A 26,694-nucleotide genomic window follows, 5' to 3' on the forward strand; every position below is an offset into this window, starting at 1 on the left:
GATCCTACTGTATCACGTTTGGCCTATCTTAAGAGTTACAACAAAGAAAAAAACGCAATAGGTAGATGTAACTGCTTTCTTTTTCCATCTTTCTTTCCTCAGGATTGTTTAACACCATCACCTTAGATCACATAGTTTGAAAGATTCAGCAGTTCTAGTCTGCCTGCTTAGAACCTTCTTGCAGGAATATATATAATATTCTAACGAACACAAAGCACATGAACCCTTACCAGCGGGAAAGCTCAAACTCAAGTGGAATTAAAAGCTATTTTAAATTTCCTGCATGAACTTTGCCCTTTTCTCTGACCACGGCTTGCCAGTTTGGACGGAAAGTGAACAGACCTGGGACACTAAACTCGAGAAATTTCCCCGGGCTGTGAAGCGTTACGTGAGATTCGATGTATATGTACATAAATCGCGCTGTTACGTCCATGATTTATTTTTCCGCGTGTTGTTATCCTCCTCCGTATCTCTTCCTACCTCGTCTTTTTATTTTTCCGGCCCGTTAGGTCATCTACACTTCTTAAAGAAAGAACCGCATCTCATTATAGTAAATCTCACCCCGAGAGCAAGCGCTTCTCGTAGCAGAGGTGATCGGATTTTCAGCTTTCATAATAGTCTCTCTCTCTCTCTCTCTCTCTCTCTCTCTCTCTCTCTCTCTCTCTCTCTCTCTCTCTCTCTCTCTCTCTCTCTCTCTCTCTCTCTCTGAAGGCCTGGTAGACAACTGCCGTAGCGCTTCTCTGCCTTAACCTCCCTACTTCCCTACGTATGTGTTCAAACGGGTGTATGTGGCCGTTTAGGAGGCGAGTTCGCTGGTCCCGTTACCACATCAGCTTGTGCCAGCTACATCTGCAACAGCATCGCGTACTACAATAAATCGCGGACTAACTGGCGGTCATGCTGAACCTCGTTTGGAATGAACCTACAGACAGGTTTTAAATGACACTTAGTAAATGATTTTGGCATATTTGCATACCGAGATGCTTATTATATACTATACCTACTCAACACTGTGCTATACTACATTACAGCTATACCATACTATACCTTAGCCTAGAACACTACGCATTACAATATATAGTACCACTATATGTACTATGCTGGGGTTCAATGAGAGGGGGCCTGACTAAACAGGGATGAGTTTCGTCCCTGTTACTCTGTATAGTGAGCCCTGGGATTTTATGCTCGGTAGTGCCGGTACGTTTGTATGACCAATATAGATTTTTATTGGGTTGGTTGACTGGGCAGTTCATTTAGCTGGGAGTGCAAGTTCAGACTTTTTTGGGGACCATTCAAGGACTGCCTTGGTGGCTTCTGCAATGGCTATTTCAGCCTCCGTTTGAAGAACATCTTCAAATTATATATGCGTCGCTGCCTCCCTGCGTCCAAATGGTTATGTCGTCAGCATAAATACAATGCCGAAGATGCGGAACCCATGCAATCTGCTGAGGGAGATTGAGCCAGGCTAGGTTAAAAAGCAGCGACGACAGTACAGCCTCTTGAGGGGTACCTATTGAAGAAGGGGTATGGTGTCGGTTACAATACCGCCAAGTTGTAGCACTGCCGTGCCAACGGTTAAGAAGTTCTTCACGTAGTTGTACGTGCGTTGTCCTGCAGTTATTGAGTCTAAATTTTGTAGCATGGTTGTGTGGGAGACTCTGTTGGAAGCTCTCTTGAGATCAAGTACAAGATTGGCTGTCGCGTCCACTTTGGAGAGGGTGCGATGATCTCGTGTTGTAGTTTGAAGTATATCTTGTGCAGATGACCCATGCCGGAATCTTTCCGTAGTATGCGGAAATGCGCCGGCCCGGTCAAGATATTTGACCAGACGCGCGCCGATGACGTGCTCTGTGACTTTTCCCAAACAGGACGTAAGAGAAATTCGGCGATGGTGTTCAAAGCTGGGCGGTTTGCCAGGCATATGTATCAGGTTTCCACATATGAGATAGGATTTAACTGATCCTGTAGTACTATAGTATTGGGCCAATATTGTGATGGATTGGTCATCGAGGTTGTGGAGCATTTTTTTTTTTTTTTGTTGTTGTGTCATCCATACCTGGTGCTGACCCAGGTCGGATGGTAAGGACTCCGAGTGCCGCTCTGACCTCGGCTTCGGTTATAATGTATTGCGCAGAAAAGCGTAAGCCCCAACCACACCGCCACATAGGACGCCAGTAGCCCTTGAACAGGTTGGTGACTGTTCCCTCTCAGTGCCGCACAGTTCTAGCTGAACCATATCAGTAACAATGTGTTTTAGAACGGTCGTCGAACACGTTGCGTCAGTCCTATGTTTGCATTTACCGCTTTCCCAGAAAAAGCGGTGGACCCCGCGCCACGTCACGGCGGGTGAGAAAATCCCGATGGCAACGCGTAAGTCTTCCTCCAACTACAGATGGCGCCACCAGTGCAAGCTCTTTCTCCCTTCTTCAAGGAGCGAACGAACGGTGCAGAAACGCGTAGGAGAGGGCGAAAGAGCGAAGGCACGCAGGAATCTGTCCAGGACCCCGCGCGTACGGGACGGAAAAAGCGGTGAACGAAAGAGAGCGGCCGAAAGTGCGCCGGCCTGCCCTCGGCCGCGGTTTTCCGGTACAGCTACAACACCCCCCACCGCAACAACGCGTGCGGCTGGCTCTCCGCGGCCGCCAAAAAGCAAAACCCACTCGCAGTCTCGTCGTCGTAAGGGCGATCACGTCGCTGCCGCCGCGTCGAACGACCCAGTTGCGGAGTGAGGTGCAGTGCACACCGGACAGCATCGACGGCGGCAACTTTTGCGGCAATCCGTTGACGCTGCAAACGGCCCGCGATAAGTTTGTCGTACTCGACGTGTGCCTGTTTATGTGTTTGCAAATGCGGTTACCGCAGTGGGGCTAGGTAGCCGAAGGAGCAACGCACCGTAAGCAAGTCCACCTTCCACGGGCCGCCCCTTCCTTTGAGCCGGATCAACTTCTCTCGCTTGCGTCTTTCTTTCTCCTCGAGAAAGAAAAAAAACTGGTTGTGCCAGAGAGTCACGTCGGCGTCGACGGTGCGTGGCTCCGTTCGCTTCACACGGCGGTCTTCCGTGCGCCGTTGTTTCTCGACGTAGAGTCCTGCAGACTGAAAGGTGAGTGACGTGTTCTTGTAGCACCTTGATCGGGAGTGATTCTAGGCACTAGTGATCGGGGAATGGCTGTTGATTAGCTTGATCAAGAGCTACCTGCGCTGTAGTGAGGATAGCTAGCTAAGGCCCTAAGGGAGTGAATGGCCTTGCACAAAAAGCGGCAACCTTCGAAAACAAAAGCAGCTGAATGATTGCCAAACGTAGAAGCGAAATGTTTACTTAAGATTGGAAGGTTTACTGAACAAGCAATAACTGGCCTTCGCGCTGTACACAGGCGTTGGGAACTTGTAAAGTCTTCCATTGCTTTTGGACGTGCCAAAGATGGTGAGGTCGCCGCACTCGACCACTTCGCCGAACTTCTCTGAGAGCGCTCGAACATTCGTTAAGTAAGAAGCATTAAAGAGCGTACAGATTTACATCACAGCGCCAGCAAAAACCGCAAAAGAAGGAAGAACTGTATGCAGAATGTTCAATTATTCTATAGGTTGCCGCTCGTTTATGCTGACATAAACGAGCAGCAACGAGCATCACACTGACACCGTTTTCTGTCGAAACGTCATAGGCTGTAACGAAATGCCTGCTTTTTCTTGCTTTAACCCGCAGCAGCGCCTAAAACAAAGGGCTGAGGACGAACTTCTAACTACGTACGACAGGCGCACATCAACAGTCAGATGTATCGTCGCTTGTGTCCAGGCCGTTTCCACGTCGTCTTCTGGTACACACCTGCTTTAAAATTAACTTCAGATCGGTTCGCACGGATTGAGGAATTTCTGTTCTAGCTCGCTTGCCAACTAGAGGATGCTGCAGTCGCGACCAGTGCCCCAAAAGCTTGAAGAGAGTTTTTAAAGATCGTTGTTTGTGTTTGAAATATTCTAACACCGTACTAGAATTTAGGTGAGACAGATACACGCTTCAGCGTGAAAGTTGGTTTTATTGAACTTTCTAAGCAGCGATGGTGTGCAGCGACCGGATTTGTAACAGAAGAACCCGGATGTCGAAAGGAGCTGCCACCGATGCGGTCGCTTTTCGCCTTAACTGTTGGCGCAAATCGAGAAACCCTTCCAATTTCCGTTCCGCGAACACCGCGACGATTTCCTTCTGTGCGTTGGAGTTAAGCAGTATCGTTTCGCGGGTTTCACAAAGCTTTACGGCTACAATCGAAAACGCTGCCTGCACCAACAGCTGCGTCATTTTTCTCACTCCGTGTAAGTCTGCGTGGGCGCACGTGACACTAGAAATACTGTTAGACATGAAACCGAGAGTTTGACGGATTCCCGTCTGGTCAGGAAAACACATCACAACAATTGAAAACTGACCTGGCCACGACCATGAAAGTTTACAAAAACACACGTTTACAGAAACGAAAGTTTGTAAAAAAAAAGGCTGGAGTACGGTATCCGGAACGTCATTGTCTTTTAAGCTTTCTCTGTCCGTGTCGGTGTTTAATTCTTTTGTCAGGGGCAATTGAAAAGATGCTTGGGGCTAACACGTCCATCGTGCCATTACATCTAACGAGCAGAAACATCCACTTTCGTGCCGTTACATCCAACTTACCAGCGCATCCATCATGCCATTACATCCAACGAGCAGAAACATCTAATTTTGGCCACTGCATCCAACGTGCCATTACATCCAACGCGCCATTACATCCAACGTGCTATTACATCCATGCATCAAGCATCTTCGTCTAAAACTGTGTCAGTACATCCAATTCGCCACCACATCCAACGTTTCATCACTTCAAGCGCGTAATGCCCTGTTGCCTAACATAAATACATTTCTAGGCTTAATTCAACGCAGTCTGACTGAACTCCGCGAATGGAGTGTTTTAGCGTAGCGGGCAGCGTGCGCTACGCTACGCCTTCTCTTCCACGTGTAAGTGTTGTTTGCTACATCCAACGAGCAGCTACATCCAAAAGCATGTGAGCACATCCATCGGGCCATTACATCCAACGAGCCAACACATCAGATGGATGTAATGACACGTTGGATGTACCTGCTCGTTGGATGTGTTGGCTCGTAATCCAGGTCAACGTATATGCTGACTCCTTGCTTTCAGTGCAGGAGGAAATGGTCGCGAATTCCGTCGCGTCTCAAAACCACCGTGCTTTTTAAAACCGATAATACAGGGCGCTTGTCAGAGGCTTTGTTTACACGAGTTTGCAGCGCTTGCGGATGCAACTGTAGGGTGGCGTGGGAGCTTGGCAAACAAATTCCCGTCACTATAGCAGACTTCATTGTACGTGCCTGCCGAAAACAACACGTGCTATATAGACGTACTATCCTGAACCCCTCGCAGTTCTCCAACCACGTCGTTCCATTGTTTCTGCGCGGGTTGCACCCAAACGTACGGGCTTCGAATTACGAGTCTGATGCCTTACTAACTATGCTACCGGGAATACTGGTGTTCCCATCCACTTTCTGTTGTATTTCTACGAGTGTCACTACCATGTGTGTTATGATGTGGCTACATCCCCAAGCGTATACGCTGATATACTCGGTTACAACTCAAGAACGGCAACACCTCATGTAGCGTATCACTCCGCCAAAGCGCCGGACCCGTGACGTCAGTGCGCGCGCGTTTTGAAAGGGGTTTGCTATGAATGCGTGATATCGTCTGTCTTGTCTCACGCAGTTTGTTTGTCCTCACTGGAGTCGTTGATAGGCATATTAAGTCCAAAAAATCACGAGAACGGCTCACGCCATGCTCAAAATATTCCCAGTAACGCCCTACTTGCGCCGCGCGGAGAAACATCCGGCTACGGTGATAAAGCACAGCGGCAACTTTCGGTGCCGTTCTTAAGTTGTCACCGAGTATAGTAGCCAGCGCCGCTCCCCCCCCCCCTCCCCCTCTCTCTCTCTCTCCCTCCCCCCCCCCCCTCTCTCTCTCTCTCTCTCTCTCTCTCTCTCTCTCTCTACACACACACACACACACGCGCATACACACTATATTTGTATATATACAAAAGATCTAAGTGATTATTACACAAAAGGCCTATGTGAATCATTTAGCGGGCTTAAGCTTGCTAATGGCGTACGCCCTTATTAGTGCACCCACTCGAACTCATTTGTTCTGAAACCCAAGTTACGTGCTAAAGAAGTGTCTGATTTCGGCTGAGTACAGACGAGCGTACGTGATCATAAGCACGTTATCAATCTCGTCGGTATGTATAGGCGTGAGTTTGATACCTGTACTCATGGTATGAGCATATGAGTGCGTGCACGTGCCTGTCCATACGCAAAAACACGAATTCCATTCAGTACCGTGTTTAACGTTTCTCTGTCTCAGGCAGAAATAAAAAAAACTGAAACTCCCCGGCGTTCGGACACTTCACGAACGTTCGAGAAAACCGGGTGTTCTTAACTCTCGACTTTCAAATACGCCGCTGGTCTCTACAAGCCAGCCGTGTCTTTGTTGCATTAAACCCCGGGTTAGATTTAAAAAAAAAGAAAAGAAACATCAGTACGATCAACTCTAAAGATTTGTATTGTACGCATACTTCTTAGCCCCGAATTTTGGATTACGCATGCGCGGCCCAAAATTTAGCGCAAATTCAAAATTCTGGGTGTTTTACGCGCCGAAGGTTCCGGATTAATTTTGGGCACCTGGGGGCCTTTAAAGGGACCCTGCGATACTTTCGACAAGCGCTTTCACTCTTTTCTTCGCGTCCGGTACCACTGCGAAAGCTATAGTTATCGCCAGCACGGAGTGGCACTGCGTGATTTACTCGTCGCACCAGATACGCCTTCCATTTTTGCTTTGTGTTTGTGGCTTTTTTTTTTAAGTTGCTATCGAAAAGCGTTCATTGCTGCAACTGAAGGAAAACCGGCCAACAGCCGCTACATGGCCTTAGTGATGTAATTCGAGCCGTCGAAGAACGCCAAGACCGGGAAAGAGAGAGAAATCTTTTGAGCGAGTTTAAGAGTTATCTGATGAGCATAGTGCAGTAATATCTGGCCGAGGTACTTTTCGACCCCTATATAATGTAAGCACTGGGTGTGTTGGGTGACGACGTTCTGCAGGATTTCTAAAAAAAAGTTGGAAAGTGTTGCAGGGTCCCTTTAACGTGCGTAGAATTCTTAAATCTCGACACACGGGCATTTTCATTTCGTTTCTCGCCTCCATCTGAAAAACGGCCGGGATGAAACCCGCGTCCTAGGGCTATAATAGGCGGCACGACGCCTTAGCCACTGAGAACAGCAGCGCAACGAATTGCTCCCTGGCCATAAACCCGGACTGACGGACTTCATGGCGCAAGCTCTGAACGAGTAAAAAAAGCGATGCTCGCAATCTTTGTTTCTATCCGAAGTCGTCCACGTCATTTTCACAGGGTTTTTCCGTTGTTTCGTTTCGTTGCCCTATTTAGAGGCGCCGTGGCACTGACGCGAGCTTTCTACTTCGGGGCCACCACGTCGTATAATTGTTTATTTTCGAAAGACGAACGTTCATCTGCGGGCCGTCAAGCCGTTCGGTTGCGCGTATTCCGGGGCCGGTTGCATTCTTATGTGGCGAGTCGCCTGTGCGCTTCGAAACACCGCCTTCGCGGGGAGCCGTGGTTTGGAGGCGAGTCCACGCGTGTGTGTTGCATTAGAGTGATACCCGTGCCACACGTACACAAAAAATGACATTAAGTGCTTAATGCCTTAAGTTTTAAGGCCATTAATCCGCTGCTACACGCAAAAATCTAATGCCATTCGCTCTAATGTCATTTTTAGTTTAAGGAGTTCAGCACAACTCATTCGCCTTCACGAACGCCTTAAATCTGCCCACTCTCGAAAGCGATGAGCACCAAATGAAACCAATGAAAGTCTCAGCACCAGAGTGTTGACGCGGAAACGTAGCTGAACTTCGACATAGGGTGAGTTTTTCTGCACTCTTGGTGGCGACGTTTTGAACAAGACGACGTTCACCGAAACAGCGTCAAGAGGCAGCGTCATGTTACTCGTCGTTTTGAATTTTTCGGATTTGGCTACCGCTGGCAGCTGGTGAAGCCACTTTTAGAAACGGGTCACACCATTTTAAAGAAAACACTATTTCTCATAATGTTTTCTTTCACAAAAAAAAAAAAACACTTTAAACCCTTGTAAGACGTTTTTTCTCTACGTTGAAGACCTTCAAAATATGAGTGAATTTCTCTTTTTGGTCATGATCACCATCATGCCTAACACATTTATTGCCTTTCTTATGTCTCCGCGAAGTGTCAGCAGCAACATTTGAAGCTTCGGAAGCTGTGGTAAAAGCAAGATCAGTGGTCCGGATTTCAAGCATCTCGAAGTGAGGGCGTTCTCGCGTGTAGCACGGCCCGCCCAATTAATGTAATTCAGTTCCTTAAGGCCTTAAACACTTAATGTAATTTTTCATGTACGTGTGGCACGGGTATGAGTTAACATAGGCGTGAACCACATCTACTTAAGGTTGTTCATTTTCGAGTAAAACACGATTTTACCGGAATTTTATACCCGGAACATGTTTCAGGAGAATCGGGTTAAACCCCATTTCTTCCCGAATGAACCTCTTCATAATAGCAATCTGCACAATCGTGCGCTGACGCTCCGCCTTTCCTAATCGCTACTTGCGGGAAGTAAGCCCCACAAACACAGCTGTCGAACTCATTGAGTATTGGCATGACTCTACCATTCGCTACCCCAGGCTTGCAAATGATGCGCTGACATTGTTTTGCATAGCTAACGGAAGCCGTGATGACGAGAGAACTTTGTCCCTGCTGAGGTACGTTCGACGATCGGACAGGTCTCAAACGGAGACCGACATGTTGCACATGCAGAACATAATGTATGCAAACAAGGATGCGCAGAAAGGCGATGACCAGCTTCTCGTGAATGAAATGTTTTATTTCTTGGAGGTTATCAATGCTCCTAGGGTCATCATTACTGATTAATTTCAAACAAACGACAAATTTCGAATAGTATTTGCTAGAATGCCCTGATGTCCCCCCAATTACCGGCTTGAAATAAACTCCAATTTTAACGCGTTAAAGCTCTCGTGATACCTTCAGATAAAGTGGACTGAGTGGTGTATTTCTTGGTATATCTCTAGATTTAACCCGAAAAAAAAAAACCGTATTTCAGAATGATTTTACAAAAAAAAAAAGAAAACCCGATTTCTCTTTTATTATCAGTTTGAAAAATAACACCCGATTTTTACCCCCTGATTTTAAAAAAAATATATAAATCCCGAAAACGAACAACCCTGTACGGATGGTCAGTTATGAGGTCCGCTGATGTAGTGGGTGTGTTGGCTTCTCCGTCTGGCGCTTGCAGACACCGCACGAAAAAATAAAAAAGAGAAATGCACCGCGTATCTGCGCACTTCGCTGCAAAAGCCGTTGAAAGACGATAAGCATCGGCCACCTCTGCCGCGTAAAGCCCTCTCTTCGTTTCCCTGCCCAGCTGTCACGCTCTTCCCCTCCCGTGTCGCTCCTCCCGCGATAAATACGGTGGAGGTTTGCCTAAGTCAATTCAAATTTCCCGCGTTCCACTGCTAGAGCGCCATCGGCTGGAACCTTTCATTACTGTTGTACTTGGAACACTGCCGCGAGGTCCAGGCTCGCGCGAGCTGTTTTTATATTTTCCGGTCAAAGTATTGTTTTCAACGCGTTTTAAACATCGAAGCTGTTTAACAAATTGTAATTTTCCGTGTCCTCACTTAGAAACACCAGTGAATTGCGAGCGCGCACAAGTGAGCGCGGACGTCACGGCGGTCGCCCAGCAGTAAACAAAAACAAAAACAAAAATGCCTAGCGCTCGTGTGTGCATGCCTCGCGACGACCGCCCAGCGTCCCCTGCGCGCGTTCGTCGAGCATACCCGCTAAGGGAAATTGGCCAAGATTGGTAAATAGAATACTACAGCGTTAGCCGCAATCGCAGAAACATTTGCTCAGAACGAGAAAGACTCCAGCGTTCGCCGTAATCGTGGCAACACTTGCTCGGAACGACAGAGATACGTCGTACGCCTCTCCAAGGTTATGCCCAATGATTATCACTTAAAAAAAAAAAACTAAAGAAGCTCACACTTATAGCAACAACGACGGAATGATGGTCGTTTCAGCAGCGAAGACGAAAAAAAATCCGCTGCAATCGTGGACTTAAACGATCGTGTCAAAAACTTTGAAGGCATCGTCATCATCAACAACAACCGTCGTCATTGTCGTGAAGGTAGCGTACAGCTTCGCTACCTTCAAGTCTTACGCGTCAATGTGAACTTAGTTCATTATTTTTATTTGCTTTCGCAAATATCAAGCACACATTTATTTTCAGTTAAAAGAACGCTGCGAATATCATGTATGCATTGGTGCTTTGTCTCAAATATGCCTACTGTTTTCTTGCTCAACATTGTTGACAAGTGCGACGCCTGTTTCCGGATTTAGTTGCTGGTAAAGGTTTTGACTACATAAACTTCTCCTTCAAGAATTCTTTCAACTTTTGGCCTCGTGGGTGAATCCAGGGCTAGACAGACAGACAGACAGACAGACAGACAGACAGACCAAAATTTTCTGGGTTACGAAGCGCAAGAAAGACTATCGCCTCTTAAAAATTTGACCTGCGTACTCCGCTGCAAATGTCGTCGAAAGGCGACATGCTTCTGCAGGCCCTATCACGCGTACCACTCTCTCCTCTAGTTTCCTCCTCACCCTTCCCCCTCGTCCCCTACCTCCCTCTTCTCCCATGATGTGTGCAATGGAGGTTCGGGCAATTCAATTCAGTTTTCCCGCGCTCTCACTGCTCGCGCGCCATATGTGTGGACTTTTTGTTTCTTGTGTGCCCGGAGCAGCTCAAGCCGACATCTTTCCTCCTTGTGTTTTGTTGTATCTTACCTCTCTTCGATACCGTTTTTAATAAGGCGTTGTTCTTTTCTTATTATTTACTATTGAAAAGAGCAATATCCCGAAAGCTTGTGCTGCCGAAAGACGAATACTTCCCGATAGCTAATATAGAAGGCAAACGGTCTTCGGCCGAAAAACGACTGTTCACGTAACGCCGTCAATTTTGGACGGACCGTTTTGCAGCCCGGCAAAAGATGAAAACCCGCTACCCACTACATATCGATATTGTCAGAAGTCGCCATTTTTTTTCAGTGCCGCAGCTTTTTAGAAAAGACATAATTATGCGATATGGCCGGCAAATGATAAGGCGGTGAACTATCCGGAGTTCACTGTTCGACATGCGCGGAAACGCCGATTATATTGCCAGTAATTGCCCGTGGAGAATCCACGCTGCATGCAACCCGCAGAATCTTGTCACATACTGCTGTAGTCAGCTACGGGACAATGCTTCTCGGCCAATGACCAGAAGAGAATTTACACGTCAATAGACATTGCGGTGAATTCTGGAGTGGACAAGATAGTGCACAGCGCCCAATTTCCTTGCCCGCTTTTCTCTATCCCGCAAGACCAGGAATCATCTTTTTTTTTTGTAAAATAAAGAAATAATGCCTTATAATGACAAACATAATAATTTTTTACATAATATTCCTTGCTGCCTCCTTCAAGTATTTAAGGCCGATCGCGTCTGTACAACTCATCGCGCGTTTTATAAAATAGCGTTATTTTATACTAGTATACCTGATCAAGTGTTTGCATCACAACTATATCTGGGAGCCCCGGTTTTTTTATGTTTGTTGAAAAATTCGTCATTGTATGATGCAGGCCACGACGCGTTAATCAACCTTATTACGGCTCACACTTGTTGAAGGGAGGTGGTGAGACGGAACTCTTATTGGTAAGAGTGAACAGTTGGCGAATGCTTTTTGGGAGGCGTCCGGGCCATTTCATGATCATTTTCGCATAGCTTTGATGGGACATGGGATTGCTCCTTAATTAATCTAGCACAGCACACACGCACGCACGCACGAACGCAGGGTTCATGAAGCATGTGCCGCGGAATCGGGTCATTCAAGCCAATATCCGTTTTTACTCCACGTCATTGTGTCTATCGATCTGCAGACAGACACACTTTATCAGCTAGGGTTGATGACCCTTTCGATACGTCGTGCGTTCCGAGGTCATTTCCTCGCTGTCCGGTGTCTATAAGATTACTTTTGCCCTGTTACCACTATCAGAAGAGACACAGGAGGTTAAAAAACGGATGGAGCTATCGATGGCTCTTTTGTCGGGGCAGCGCTTGTATACGAATATTGGACTGCGCGGTATAGTACACCCCCTTACGCTGCCCCCCCCCCCCCCCCCCCCAACCACCTTCCCCTTAAGTACAATTTATTGCACCAGAGAAGCTCCTTCTATATTGGTTGTCGCTGTACCGGTCGTGCGTCCTAATGGTCTTTCCTGGGTAGAAGAAATGTATACGCGAGACTATATAGGACGGACGAGATTGGGAGCTCCGTTCGGATGTGTCGAAATACGGCCACTGCGACGTAATATCGCGGGACTCGGATACGCGAGCGAATGACAACCTGACAGCGCTTCCCTGCCAGGTTATGATGGCCCTGAGACAGAGCTTCCATCAGTACTTGCAAGTAATCGCCGATTTCTACCACGTTGCAACAACTACAACAACAACGGCTGGTATACGTGCAACTAGATAAGACGGGAATGTAAACGTTCGACAGAGAAAGGTCTCGTTAGGAAGTTACGAGTGAGAAGGAATGAATAAAACTATGGTTGATTCCTCAGTCATAGGAATTAGTGAAACACGAAAGTGAAATGTGCATCGAAATCTGCGGCTGAGCATGGTTTTCGGGCGTGCGGCTGTCTCGTGGGTGTGCTTGGCGAGCGACGTCATGCTGGTGAGTCGCTTCGGCAAGGGTGTACTGGCGTCATTTCCGTGACGAATATGACGTCAGTGAAATCTTGGTGTATCGCGGCATAAAATACTTTCGTGTTAAAATATAAAACCCGAAAACGAACAACCCAAAGTATAACGTACTCTTTAGTACTTAAGGTTGCTTCCCCGCAAGAAGACCCCGTGTGCAGAGGTGCACCCATTACAGGCCGCTTGCTCCGTTGTACAGGCGTCACTTCCGTGACGGATATGCCGTGAGTGAAATCTTTGTGTATCCGAGAATAAAGTACTTTCGTGTTAAATTAATAGAAGGTCCACTGGTGATTGTTCAAGAATGCGTTATTCCCTTTCCCTCGCGAACATGACGCTTGGCGTGAGGCTGATGCCCCTGCCGTGCCCCGACTTGAGTAGCCCGTCACAGGGCGTTTCTCGCACTCCCTCCGCACACCGTTCCAACCGTGCTTTGCTCCATAACCAGCTGTTTGTCGCTCCTTTTGTTTACCACCGGTAACGGTGTTTCGTCCTGATTCCAATTCCATCCTCATGTGCCGCATACTCGGCCGTGCAATCGCGTCACACCCCGTTTTACAACGTGTACAACCGATGGCGGGACGTGTCAAAAGGCGGACGACGGGACTCAATTGGAAAAAAAAATGATTATAGCTCTGGTTCACAGGGTTGGGCGACACTCCACCAGTGTCTATTGTGTCACGTGCTACAGTTCCCGACGGGATTCGGCTGTGGTGGTACCCTTGGTACAGGGCTCCTACGGCCTCTGCTGCCTTGCGTGCCCGCTGAACCAGAGCGATCTGGTCTTTACAGTAGTCGCCGGCCAGCAGTGCCTCCCATTGCTCCGCATTGATGTTTTTGCTCTTGGGGACAACCGTTGTGTTTAGGCACTCCAACGTGGTGTGTTAGAGGTTGGGTTTTAGGGGCAAAGCTCCTTAGGGGCTCGGGCTGTCGGCGTCTCCTGTCGTCGTTTCCAAAGCCTTGCGCAAAACGTAACGCGCATTAAAAAGAAAGGTTACAACGGATAAGAACGGTTAAAAATAAACTAACGTGATTTAAAGATTTGTGGAACGTTCCCTGCCCGCTTCAGCAATCGTAGAGCACCGTTTGTAGACGGGTTATAATTTGTGTTACACTCACGTACCCACCGGCTCTCGACGCTAGGCCTGATCGGGTCGGGTGGTCGGTCTAAGCAAGAAAAGGGTGCCGGGGCCTCGTTGATCACCGAGGACGAGCCCCCAGGGCGAGGCACGGGCAGATGGGGCATGAAAATTCCTTAAATTCGGTTGAACGCAAGAGAGGGCGCCACCGCCGCAGCAAGCGCGCGATTGCTCCCCCCAAAGGCGCTTCTCCGGCGCCGAAACAGCGCGCGCCGCGTGGCAAGAGAGAGACCAACAATCTTTGAATGCACTAACACACTGCATGCTTCGCCGCTTTCCAGGTTTCAATATAGTGGAGATGGCCCTGGATTTTTCGATTGCATCACGGGCACGCGTCTGCATATCGAGTCGGGTAAATTTTGCTCAGTATGTTTAAGTTAGGGAACGCGCCTAGTACCAAGCTTCAAGCAAAAGTTCAAGCGAGAAACCCGACGTTTTGTACCAGTTCTTCTGTGGGAGTGGATTGGGTTTTATTGTGGCCTCTTGTATAGTCAGCGCGGGCGGTCTCTGACGAACTGCCTCTCGGTGAAGCGCAGTTTGAGCGTGAAATAGGTCGTGCACGCGACGATATATGCAAAACCCAGTCGGTTTGGCGGCATTGATAGCGTGCGCGCGAACTGTCTGCAAGCGTCTAACTAAAAGCATGAATCGGTCTGGTCGCATAGTAGGTTACACGAAAAAGTCACGGGTTAGAGGCTGAAAAAAAAGGAAACAGACGAAAAGTTCGATATGACCCAAAATTTGGCATGACAAAATCGTGGAATTTCGCTTGGTGAAAAAGTGTACTGCAAAATGGCTTATTAGCAAATTTGCCGCTCGAATACGTTTGCGAGCCAAATAGCGTACTTTGTTTCTTACCGAATATGTCATTATCTGTAAAGTATGTTTGTTCTTACGGGATTGGCACTCTTAACTGGACTATATATGAAGACACAATGCAAATTTGTTTTATTTGAAAGACACTTCGGTAACTTGCTCCGCCCCATTCCGGTCCAAAAAAATGTTTTTACTTTCTCGCTTTCTCCCGATCTGCACGCACACACACGCACGCACATGCATGCGCGAAATAGGGGCAAACTTTTCAACTTCGCGCTTCACAAAGTCAGCAGTGCACTCTTTAAAAAAGGTCGTGGAACTTACTAACTGAGCACTAACCAGTTACTTGTCCCAGTATACACTAGGTACTTAGTACCTTTACTAACTGGTCATGCATAACCCAGTAAAAAGCTACGCGAGACAATGTAGATCTGCTGAGCGCGCAGCACGACATAGACACATTCAACACGCGCATATCACACGTAGACAACCAACAAATAAATATAGCAAGAAAACCGACGAGATGCACGAGGAGAGCGAGCACAACTTAGTTAACTTAAACATCATTTGCTGGTCTTGCTTTTATACCCAGAAGCGGAAAGTCCTCTGATAGAGTCGGTGGGCTTGTCACAAAAATCAAATATTTTAGCGATAATTTTACGGTTGTGCATTTTAATGCGAGCATGTACAAGTCAGCATGTAAATTTGCAAAAAAACGTTTTAATCGTGGAAAAGTGCCGTAGTTATTATGCTCAATATTTCAAAGAATTTAGTACTATCAGTGAATGCTAAGTGCACGGTCTAGACAAGTAACGGTTCTACACTTAGTGGTAGCACCTGCGTACCGTTCTGGGGGATAGTGAAGTTCGTAAGGAGTTAGTGTGTACAGCAGTTACTACCCTTTTACGAGCTTTTTTGTTACGAGTGTGACGTGATGGACGCACAACAAAAACAGGGTTACCATTATTGAAATCGCACTTATTGGAGGTACGGGTCATGTCTCTTAGCCTCGTTCCGACCGTCATAAATCCTCTACCAGCCTGTCTTTCCATTACCCGGCCGAAACAGCGAGGAGGAAGTTAAATTACCCCGCTACTTCGGCGCGTCGCACACGCCCTAACGTACAATCTACTAAAACTGACTCGGTATAGACTACTCTATCCAGCGCCACAGGCCTGTCCCAGCGTAATTGATTGCGCCATCATCGAGCCGAAGCGGACGTTCCGTCGATTATTTTCTTGTCTGGAGAACAACTCGACGGGGACTCCTACCACGGCCCCTCGATTTTGAAGCAGCAGGGGCCGTGCTCCTACAGCCCCGTCGTCGTCCGGCACTGCGTGCGTTCGGTGAAGCCGACAGACGCCCCGGGTAGCGATAATCTCGGCGCGCAAACAGGCCTAATCAGATTGCGCCGTGGGGAAGCCTGCCAAGTTCTTTCCCTCTCTTCCTCCTTCTCCTCCCCCTCCTCTCCATAACTTCGGATCAACAAGAGTTCCTCTCCCTGCCTTGCTTGTTTCTAAGAGCTGCTGAACACTGACGGTGCAACGAACCTCGCGCAAGTTTCGGCGGTAAACTTGTGGATCGACGACATCGTTGCAAATGGTTTTCAGGGCGTTAACACCGAGCTCGTCCGCACAGCGGGTGTGCGTGTTTGTTTTTTAGAGGGCGCGGATAGCCGTGGTTCTCGTTCGTCGGTTAGTGGTGTATATACCTAGTAATTCCGAACTGTGAAAACACTGCGCTAAGTTCTCACTCTCTTTATATATACAGCCAAGAAAACCTCGGAAAGCAAAGAGGGGAATGCGGTAGGTCATAGAAACAGATGAAGAATTTTTTTTAGTCGAAAAGAAAGTGGTGAAAAAATGCCAGCCGGGTGGGATCCGAACCCACGACCTCCAGAATACCGGTCTGGTGTTATGACCACTACCCTACTGGCAGTGCTGTTTCCCCACCACTTTCTCGGGTATTTATGTTAAAGTACTTTTTGTTTCCTGCACTTGGGGGTGGTGGCCAGCGCCATTTGGACTACTCGGGGTGAAAGGGACCTTCTTTTGAACCACCGGGCCGTGACATGAGTGTCTACGACATGTCGAGAGTGGTCGACCAGCGTTGAACCCTCTTAAGCTCCCTATGGCACCAAGACTGCCAGAACAGAGGCCCTCGCTATGCATGTAGCGAATCAGAAATGGGAAATGAGGGGCTCGGTGAATTAAGACAGAATAAGGGTTGGCAGCCAAGAAAACCTCGGAAAGCAAAGGGGGGAATGCGGTAGATCATAGAAACAGATGAAGAATTTTTTGAGTCAGAAAGAAAGTGGTGAACTTTCCCCCAAGTGCAGGAAACAAAAAATACTTTTACATAAATACCCTAGAAAGTGTTGGGGAAACAGCCCCGCCGGTAGCGTAGTGGTCATCGCACCAGACCGGTATTCTGGAGGTCGTGGGTTCGGATCCCACCCGGCGGGCATTTTTTCACCACTTTCTTTTCGACTAAAAAAATTCTTCATCTCTTTCTATGACCCACCACAACCTCATTTGACCCTCTATGACCCACCACATGGATCTCATTTATCGCGCCGACGGAGCAGCGCGCGGAGCGGCACTCAGCAAATGGACATCAGCGTGACATCACTCCAGGAGAGGAAAAAGAAGTGACGTGACAGCGCTCGTCAAAAACTCGTGACGTCACTTCACACGCGCGGCCCCACGAGCGGCGAGCAGGCGTAACACCCTCTAAAGCGGGCGACGGTGACGTCCGCACAAAGCGGTGAGGTCAAACCGGGATTCTGTCATACGCACCGTTCGGGATGAAAGCGCGGGATTTTGAAACAAACGATTTTCAGGCCGTTCAGTGTAATTAACTATCGCGCGCTGAAGTATTTGAAGTGCTGCTTCAGGTTCGCCAGACCATTAAGCATCGATAAAAGCAATAAAAGTGTAACATGGAATTTTCGTGTCAGTGCTCCTTTAACATAAATACCCGAGAAAGTGCTGGGGAAACAGCCCAGCCGGTAGCGTAGTGGTTATCGCACCAGACCGGTATTCTGGAGGTCGTGGGTTCGGATCCCACCCGGCGGGCATTTTTTCACCACTTTCTTTTCGACTCAAAAAATTCTTCATCTCTTTCTATGACCCACCACAACCTCCCCTTTGCTTTCCGAGGTTTTCTTGCAACCCTTATTTTCTATATATATATATATATATATATATATATATATATATATATATATATATATATATATATATATATATATATATATATATATATATATATATATATATATATATATATATATATATATATATATATATATATGGATATTCTCGAAGAGAATAGCTTTTTCTGATATTTCGTGTTTGCATACATGCACGCACATGAAAGTGCAACGATTACCCGCCTTGTGCGTTGTGCGTCAGTTGCTTGTTCTCAGAGAGCTCTTGTTGATTAATAATTACACGCATTCCTCCCGGGGTGCATCCGCCTCATGCGAGTACAATGTCAGAGCAGTCGTTATCCAATCTCAAATGCCGTGCTTACCTAATCAAGGCCACACCGCCCACCCGCTCGCTCGGTGTGGTATGGAGGGATCTATAAAAGGACCGTTCCCAAAGATTATGGGATGAGCTTATAGCGTAAAACGGTTCAACTATCTCATAGCGCCGTTGTCTTGCCTTTCGCTCGTTCTGTTTTTTTTTTCTCCTTCTTTTTTGCTTGTCACTGGTGCGACGAGGTTTTTATCTAATCTAGCTGAGACCGCTGATACTCGGAACACCGCTGCGTAGCCGAGCCCGTCCCAGCTAGCCCCGCGCAAAGTTGCCAGGCGGCGTTGTAATTGACACCCTGCGCTGTGCCGCAATGGCCACAGACTCCGCTTAAGGGCCACTTATAGTACATCCGGTCGAGTTTCGGCCGCTAGACATGCAGCCGCGTGTGGATTCTTTCAAAAGATACGCGGTCTCTTAAGCGAAGCTTTCCATGCCCTACTCATGGTGTTGAAGTCCGAGTAAAACACACTCGGGCTCTTCGATTTACCACTCCTGGACGGTCCGCGGGCAGTCCGAGGACTGCCTTCAGAGCGGAAGTCCCGCAGGAATACATGGGAAAATCGAGCGCCGGATCGCGTCTCGGGCAGTCCGCGGACGATCCGGGACTGATAATCGAGGAGGCCCACTGACGGAAAGCCAACATTACTCAATGGGTTTCACAAAAGGTGCATCAATCATTGATTGATTGATGGTAGGGTTTAACGCGCCGACGCAACGCAGGCGATGAGGCGCGCCGTGGTGTAGGGGTCCGGATTAATTTTGACCACCTGGGGGTCTTTAACGTGCGCTTAAATCTCGTACACACGGGCGTTTTTGCTTTTCGCCTCCATCGGAAAAGCGGCCGCCGCGGCCGGGAATTGAACCCGCGACCTCGTGCTCAGTACGGTGCATGAATCATACACCACATAACATAACAATGGGATGTATTTGCAAAATGCAGTTTGACAGTACACGCGGCTAGCGATGATGATGATGATGGAACACATTCTCTAAGGATAGGGTTGGACTTTGGCTTTGGCTGAGTTGAAGTGTACCTTGGCTCTGGACTTCTGGAGATTGGAATTTGAACTTTGGCTTTGACTCAGGTTGCGTGGGAGAAGGCTTCGCATTCAATCTTTCTCTTAAGAAAAGGGCTTTGATTTTTGTTCCCTAGCACAGTTTAGAAGAAAAATATTTCTCTAGAAGCTTGCAAAATAGCACTACACTCTTTCTGATTACCGTAGAAGTTCACAATCTGGAACATTTCGCCGCCCCTTCTCACTTTTTTTGGCTGACTATCATGCATTTTTTTTTTTCGAGGAGAAAGGTACGTTCTAAAAAGTGTCCTCTTAGCGCCATCGGTCTCCATCGCAGTGGCCGGGTCGTACATTGTGGGCACCATCCTTTGCTTCATCTTCATCCCCTCATAATCATCCTGATCACCATTCTACCAGAGGCTGGTTCGGAGTCCGCGACGGTTGCAACGCTTCCTAATAAGCGTCATCCTGCACCTGTCTCTCAAGGCCCTCTCAAGATATATATATATATATATATATATATATATATATATATATATAACAAAAAAAAGTTCCTGCGATTTTGCAGCCGCCCCATTCCATAGGGGCGATTTCCCGTGCAAGCCGGGTGAACTTCCCAAGCGTTGTAGTCCCACACAAGGGCCGAGCGCCAGGCCGGGGAGTCGCTTGTACCTATTTTACCGGTAGGTGCCCGGCGCCACCAAGGAACACGAATTCACATGGTGCCTTCCACAGCCACGATGGACGCTCAACTCGCAACCGCCCGTGGCAGGACAAGCCGCCAGACTCTTTCACCCCCGGCAATGGCGCAACGCGGCATGATGGCCGGGGTCCCCGCCAGATGGACAAGGGTCAGGGGCCCCTCGATAGGGTAAAGGCAGCTTTCCAGACGTGGATTCCCCTTTCAAGGGTCCGCACTCGACCAGGGACGCCTGTACCCATTAAAGAAACCGGTGGGTGTCCGGCGGTACCAGGATTCGAACCCAGTACCTTCCGCATACGAGGCGAGTGCTGTACCTCTGAGCCACCGCTGCGGTTGGAAATAAAGACAGAAATAAAGGTTGGCAGTCAAGAAAACCTCGGAAAGCAAAGGGGAGGTTGTGGTAGGTCATTGAAACAGATAAAGAATTTGGAAAGAAAGAAAGTGGAGAAAAAATGCCCGCCAGGTGGGATCCGAACCCACGACCTCCAGAATACCGGTCTGGTGCGATAACCACTACGCTACCGGCGGGGCTATATTTCCCCCCACTTTCTGGGGTATTTATGTCAATGTAATTTTTTCCTGTCTTTGGGGGTGGTAGCCAGCGCCACTCCGACTTCTCGGGGTGAAGGGGATCTTCTTTTTAACCCCCGGGCCGTGACTCGAGTATGTCGAGGGTGGTCGACCAGCATTGTGCAAAAATGGGTAAGCTATTTACAAACACTTTTAAAAGCGTCGCGAAACACGACGTGAAAGTTAAATAACTTGAATTTGCGGTTGGTAAGCCTTACTTTGGTGTATACTATACCCTTGCAGTATTAGTGCAGCTATAAATAGATGTGGGTTTCTTGGCTTCCTGCAAAAATTAATCTGCCAATGTTTCTTGGTTACATTTTTGAACACGCACGCGCGCGTCACTTGTTCAAACAAAACTACTCTTCGCGCAGAATGTATAGAAATAAATGATGTTGACAACAGCACCTTTAAACGAATTCCTCGGCTGTCGTCGTACTAAGCATTTTAACAGCGTCTCGTTTTTCGTATACGGAATTTAAGCAACAAAGCGGTAGGAAATAGCACGATGTCGCACTTGTCTCGCCCTGGGGCAGACGCTTAAACGACACCTGTTAAAGTAAAAAAACGACGATGCAGGAGTACGTGTACGATAAATTGAAAAAAAAAGAACAAACAAGAAATCAAAATAAAGTTAAATCAGTAAGCTTGATCTGCTCCCTGAAGCAAACTTGTTTCGGTAATGAACTTCGCCGCGCAGAAAGGTAGTCCTGTTGGCACCGATGTCCCTTGAATAACGCAAAACACCACAGAGAATGACAACGGCACTATTTACCTTAGTGCCTGCATCTTCTCGAGCTCTGTATTGGAACTCCTCTTCACTGTCCTTCATTTCATAAATTTCGTGGGTATATTCGCCAGCAGGGGGAGACGGTTTTTTCGAGACAAATATCTGGTCTCTAACGCTTTTGCGCACGGCAACGACAAAATGGTTCAGCGAAGCGTGGTGGCTGTCGTATTTCTGTATTAGTGACGGGACGGAAAACAGCCCGAGGTAATTGGATGCGCGGGACGTGGTTTAGACGTTTGCTCACACAAGCTCCTGTTTTGCATGCCCTCGTATTTTACGCGCCCGAAGCACTGTCACGCTCGTAAACAAACAGCATTGTTCCCGTCGTGTGATTGGACTTTTCCGCGCTCGCGTCCTGACAGTGTTTTTTAAGGACGGCAGTCTTTGTTGGGATGGCCGCCTAGAAGCGAATATTTTGGTCTGTTTGTCTCTCTGCCACTCGATTCAACGACTTGGCGGTCAACCAAAAAAAAAAGGCCATGTATCTGTTTGCTTCGTTGCAAATGAACTGGTGACGTGGGTGACACGTGTACACATTGGCCCTCCTCGATTTACCAGCCCTGGACGGTCCGCGGGCAGTCCAAGAACTGCCCTCGGACCGGAAGCATGGAAAAAACGAGCGCCGGATCGCGTCTCGGGCAGTCTGCGGACGATCCGGGACTGATAATCGAGGAGGCCCATTATTCAGCGCAGAGGAAAACCTCAGGCAAGTCTGAGCCGAAATGGGAGTGCATAACCGAGAGTGCCAGCATCCTCTTAATTAAGAATACACGTTGCATTCGTGTGTTCGCATCGAATAATAAAAAAAAAACGCGTTAAAAATGGTGTAGGCGAGGCGAGATAAAATTGCGCCGTCCCAACAGCTGGCGCGTGAGCAGCGCAAACGCGGGAAAATTGAATTGAACAAACCTCCTTTGCAGATAATCGTCTTTCGACGACATTTGCAGTGAAGGGAGCAGATACACGACCATTTTTTTCACACGAAAGTGTTTTATTCCGGGATGCACAAAGATTTCACCCACGTATATCGTCACGAAAATGACGCCAGTAGAACGAAGCAAGCGTCCTGTAAAGGGTGCACCCCTGCACACAGGGTCTTCTTGCGGGGAAGCAACCTTTATTACTAAAGAGTACGTTACACTCTTATGGTTGTTGGTTTTCGGCTTGTATATTTGAACACGAAAGCGTTTTATCCCGGGATACACCAAGATTTCACTGAGGTCATATCCGTCACGGAAATCACGTCAGTACACCTTTGCCGACGCGACCCGCCAGCAGGACTTCGCTCGCCAGGCACACCCACAAGACAGCCGCCGACCCGAAAATCATGCTCAGCTGCACATTTCGCTGCAAATTTCACTGTAGTGTTTTACCGATTCTTGTGAGAGAGGAATCAACCACAGTTCTTTTTTCAGCCAAGCCCAATCACAGCAGCCTCTTGTTGACGGGCTCTTCAGGCTTTCCGTCTTATCAGTTGCACTCGTTGTCAGTGATTGCATTCGGTCCGGCGTAGATATAGGCCCGTACGTGGAAGCTAGTAGAATTGTGCTGTTCCAGCAATAAGTCTTTAAACGAAAATGTGATTTCATTAGTTTTTCACCATGGCCCAGGGAATTATTTAGGTGGCGGCGCTTGGCAAGCTTGTTGGCCCGTAAAAAGCGTCCACGAGTTAATCGCTCTACGGATGATGATGACGATGCCTTTGGGTGTATATCTACGCTTACGTTATCCATCGTCGCGAAGGAGCAGCATGGCTTCGGGGCTCCTTAGCTTTCGCCGACCTCGGTATAGATGTCTTGGGTCATACATATATATATATGGCTTTGTCTAGAGTGGCGTCCAACGGTACTATAAGCACACCCCTATATCGACGTCCACCAACATTTCGTAAAAAATGCCGTGTCTGGCACTAGATCGCTCTACCTAACGGAAGATGAGGTAACCTAACCTAAACTAGCATAATATAACCTAAGGAACACAAAGCAAACAGTTAAAACACCAAAACCTAACTTAAGACATGAAAATTATAATAAATTTAAAGGTTAAAAAAATAATGGAGGCAAGACCTGGTCTTGAACCACCACCTATGGCATCAAGAAGCTGTGACGCAACCGCTACACCAGGGGCGATATTCTTGTGTTTGTCCGTTTTCAAAACGTCTGTTTTGCGTCCGTTTTAAATGCAGAGCATTTCAGTAACTCACGATGTCACCCGCGTTGACGTCCGTCGTAGTCCGCACCGTCGTAGTCCACACCGTCGTTGTCCGCACCCCTCCCCCTACACTATATAAAAAAATACTATCCGGCGCCTGGTTTCGATCCCTCGACCCTGCGGGCGGAACGCGAGGTACATGGTGCTCTTCCCACTGCGCCACAAAACCGACACAGAATAAAAGGCTACGAACGCGCCTTATATCCTTGACTCATTCAAACTACGTCAAGAAGCTGCTGATACAACGCATTCACTACCACCAACTCCCCAAACACTAAACGTTAACGCAATACACCCACCCCCTATGCGACGCATTTACTCGAGTCCGCCTCGCGGGGAGATGGGCCCAATTTTTATTGTGACGTACTCCCAGTTGTAGGCGGGCTTTGCGTTGACTTTTGCGCAACTGTTCTTGTGAACACATTTTAAACGACTAAACCTATTCTCTTTTATGTGTTTATTGTTCCGCAAGCGAACCAACAAGGCGACGAAAAATCGTCTGCTCCGAATCGTCTGCTCCGAGAAGCCGCGCCTCATCGCTCCGCCGTGCTTGCATGGCATCACATCCGGGCGTTCGCGTTTAGCCAATCCGGGCTTGCTCAAAACGAGCACTTTTGAAACGGACACAAAACGGACAAAACACGAGAATACCGCCCCCGAACGACAGACGGTTGGGACGATGCCAGCAGCGCTGAGCTAGAGTGCTGTCGGACGGCACTGTAGACACTGCGTACATATAGATATACCCCTTGCTTCGTGATATATATACGCAACAGTCGCCCCCTTCTCGTCACGCTGCTCGGCGATAAGGCTCTCGCGCACTATAACCTTGGAGTACACCTTCGGACGCTTTCCTGCGATGCAGTGTGATCACCTAAAACCTTACCTTTCACGGTGATTATTACGACTTCGGAACGTGATAAGACGGCTAGAAAAGACACGATATTGTCATTTAGTGCGACCGTCATTGGCGCTCTCTCACCTCCTGAAAGGACAAATATTTTTTCCCCGTTCTCGAGCAGTTGCTAGGGCCTCGAAAGTAGTGTCGCTTGGATGTAAACCGGGCCTTTTTTATCGCCCTGTGGCCCTGAGGTTTATCTGTTGTGTGCTGTTGCGCCTTGGATGGCTGCGCAGTACTATACACGTCTCAATAATCTTCCCGACTTCTCGAAAGGGCGGCCGGTCGGGCCAACGCCGCCTGTATTAACATTGCCTGACGCGTCGCGCGCTTTTCAATGGGAAGGGTAGGAACGCTTAGTTCAGGCACTGATCCGCTATGTGGCGCGTGCCGGCGGACATCTCGCCTTACGTCACTGCTCGCGAGTCGCAAACGCCGCACCCACTTCTACGTCTGTCAGCTTGCCTGTTGGGCTTCAAGGGCCGTTTCGCTTACATCTTAGCCGCGACGGGGCGCTAGTTCTGTGGCGCACTGGGGATCTCGTTCAACGTTTCGCTCGCTTCATACTTGCTGCATTTTTCCAAAGATAAAGACGGAGGCGGACTGAAATAGTGTAAGAACATACTGATTGTCGGGTAGACATATAGCTAACAGAAAAAGGATATTTTCGGATGGGGCAGCCATTATTTTACTGATATTTTTCTTTCTGGAGTATTTAGATAAGAAAAAATTGCGTGCACGTTTTTTGTTCAGGCGCTCACTTCTACGATTACTTTCCAATAATATCAAGTGCTTGTAAACTTTAGAAAATTATAGGAAACAAAAGGATAAGCAGCTGGGATCCCGTCACGCTGTCCTGGCGCTTCTACAGTACGTCCTCAATTTTAGAAGTGCGTACCGATGCGGAGTGCGAACAGCGGGGTCAAAACAATACCTAAATGCGGAGGGGATAGAGGTGGGATGCCCCACTCAGAACATTTCAGGGCCTGTGATCCGAGTAGATAAGCGCGCAAAGCTGGCATCAGCCTACGGCAGCGCAAGGGATTTTGCTTCGTGACAAAGGAAGTTTTATCAGTGACAGACCAAGACAGACAGGCATGGTGAAAAACAAGTAGGCGTAGGAGCGCCGCCTCGGGAACGCTAAACAAACTTTCCACTATTTTGCATAGTTTCCGAGAAGCGGCGCTGGCTGGCGGACACGACAGCACGCTGGAAGGCTACGCAGCGGGGAAGCGTAGGAGAGAGCAACAGGAGAGTGGCTGTTTGGCCATTTTTCGCTCACGCGTTAGGCATTGTTTATACAGGCGGCGTTGGTCGGGCTACTGCGATAAGGTAGATGGGTCGCATACACGCTCTGCAGGCCACAATGAACGCGTTTCATTGTGAGCCTAAACCGTAAACGCGCAATTTAAAACGTTATCTGGTAGGGTTGAAACTGATACGCGAAAATGTCCGAAAGCCGCTTTCCTTGTCAATCATAATGGTTGGGAAGCACCTATTTTGTTGGATTGTCATTTGGTATCCAGAAAAGTGACCGCATCCACACACGGCACGCACTCATAAGTCTGGTCGCCTTCAAAGTGGACAGCATCTGTGCACGACGTTCTGGGAACGCCCGCTTGCTCGCTCTTTCGTTCGTGCTCAATCACCAGCTCATATATGCGGCACATCATTCGCTCGACGACTTTCTCACCTAAAGGTCAACTTCCATTATTGTATTTTATCTATGCTGACTGACTGCGCTATAGAAAAGCACAAAGAAGCTCGCAAAGCTTTCCCCGAGTCATTCAAACTCGACCCGCACAGTGCCATCACTCTCCCAACGAGACGGGCAGCATGTTTAGCGGTTACCCGGCGGATGATGTCCCCATGCACCTGCCGACCTTTTCTCCCTGGACTTTATCGTTTTGTAGTTTCTTGCAAAACATCGATCCCTAGAAGCCTCGTGTGTAGCGTAACGCGGCAAGATGGAAATTAGGTTATAAGCCACCCCAGTGCCCATAACCTCTCCCCTTTCGTTTCTTTGGTTTTTTTTATTTTCCTTCTATTTTCCATCGTACTTCGCCCCTTCTGCTTCCTTCGGCGCTGTCCTTCGTTGCGCGGCTGCGGCCCACCTCAAAGCC

General features: G+C 48.1%; 1 protein-coding gene across 2 annotated transcripts in view; it reads left to right on the forward strand.

Annotated features, from left to right (window-relative positions):
* The first annotated feature begins 2,499 nt into the window (after nucleotides 1-2,499).
* LOC144142599 (uncharacterized) overlaps nucleotides 2,500-26,694 on the forward strand; it is a 47,370-nt gene continuing 23,175 nt past the window's right edge. For both annotated transcript variants that reach the window (XR_013317006.1, XM_077674232.1), the window contains exon 1: nucleotides 2,500-3,100. The gene's annotated coding sequence lies outside the window, so the exon portion shown is untranslated. The remainder of the gene's footprint in view (nucleotides 3,101-26,694) is intronic.

This window comes from Haemaphysalis longicornis, unplaced genomic scaffold, assembly GCF_048455015.1.
Source record: "Haemaphysalis longicornis isolate Haplotype H1 unplaced genomic scaffold, Haemaphysalis longicornis Haplotype H1 scaffold_6, whole genome shotgun sequence".
Classification (NCBI taxonomy): Eukaryota; Metazoa; Arthropoda; class Arachnida; order Ixodida; family Ixodidae; genus Haemaphysalis; species Haemaphysalis longicornis.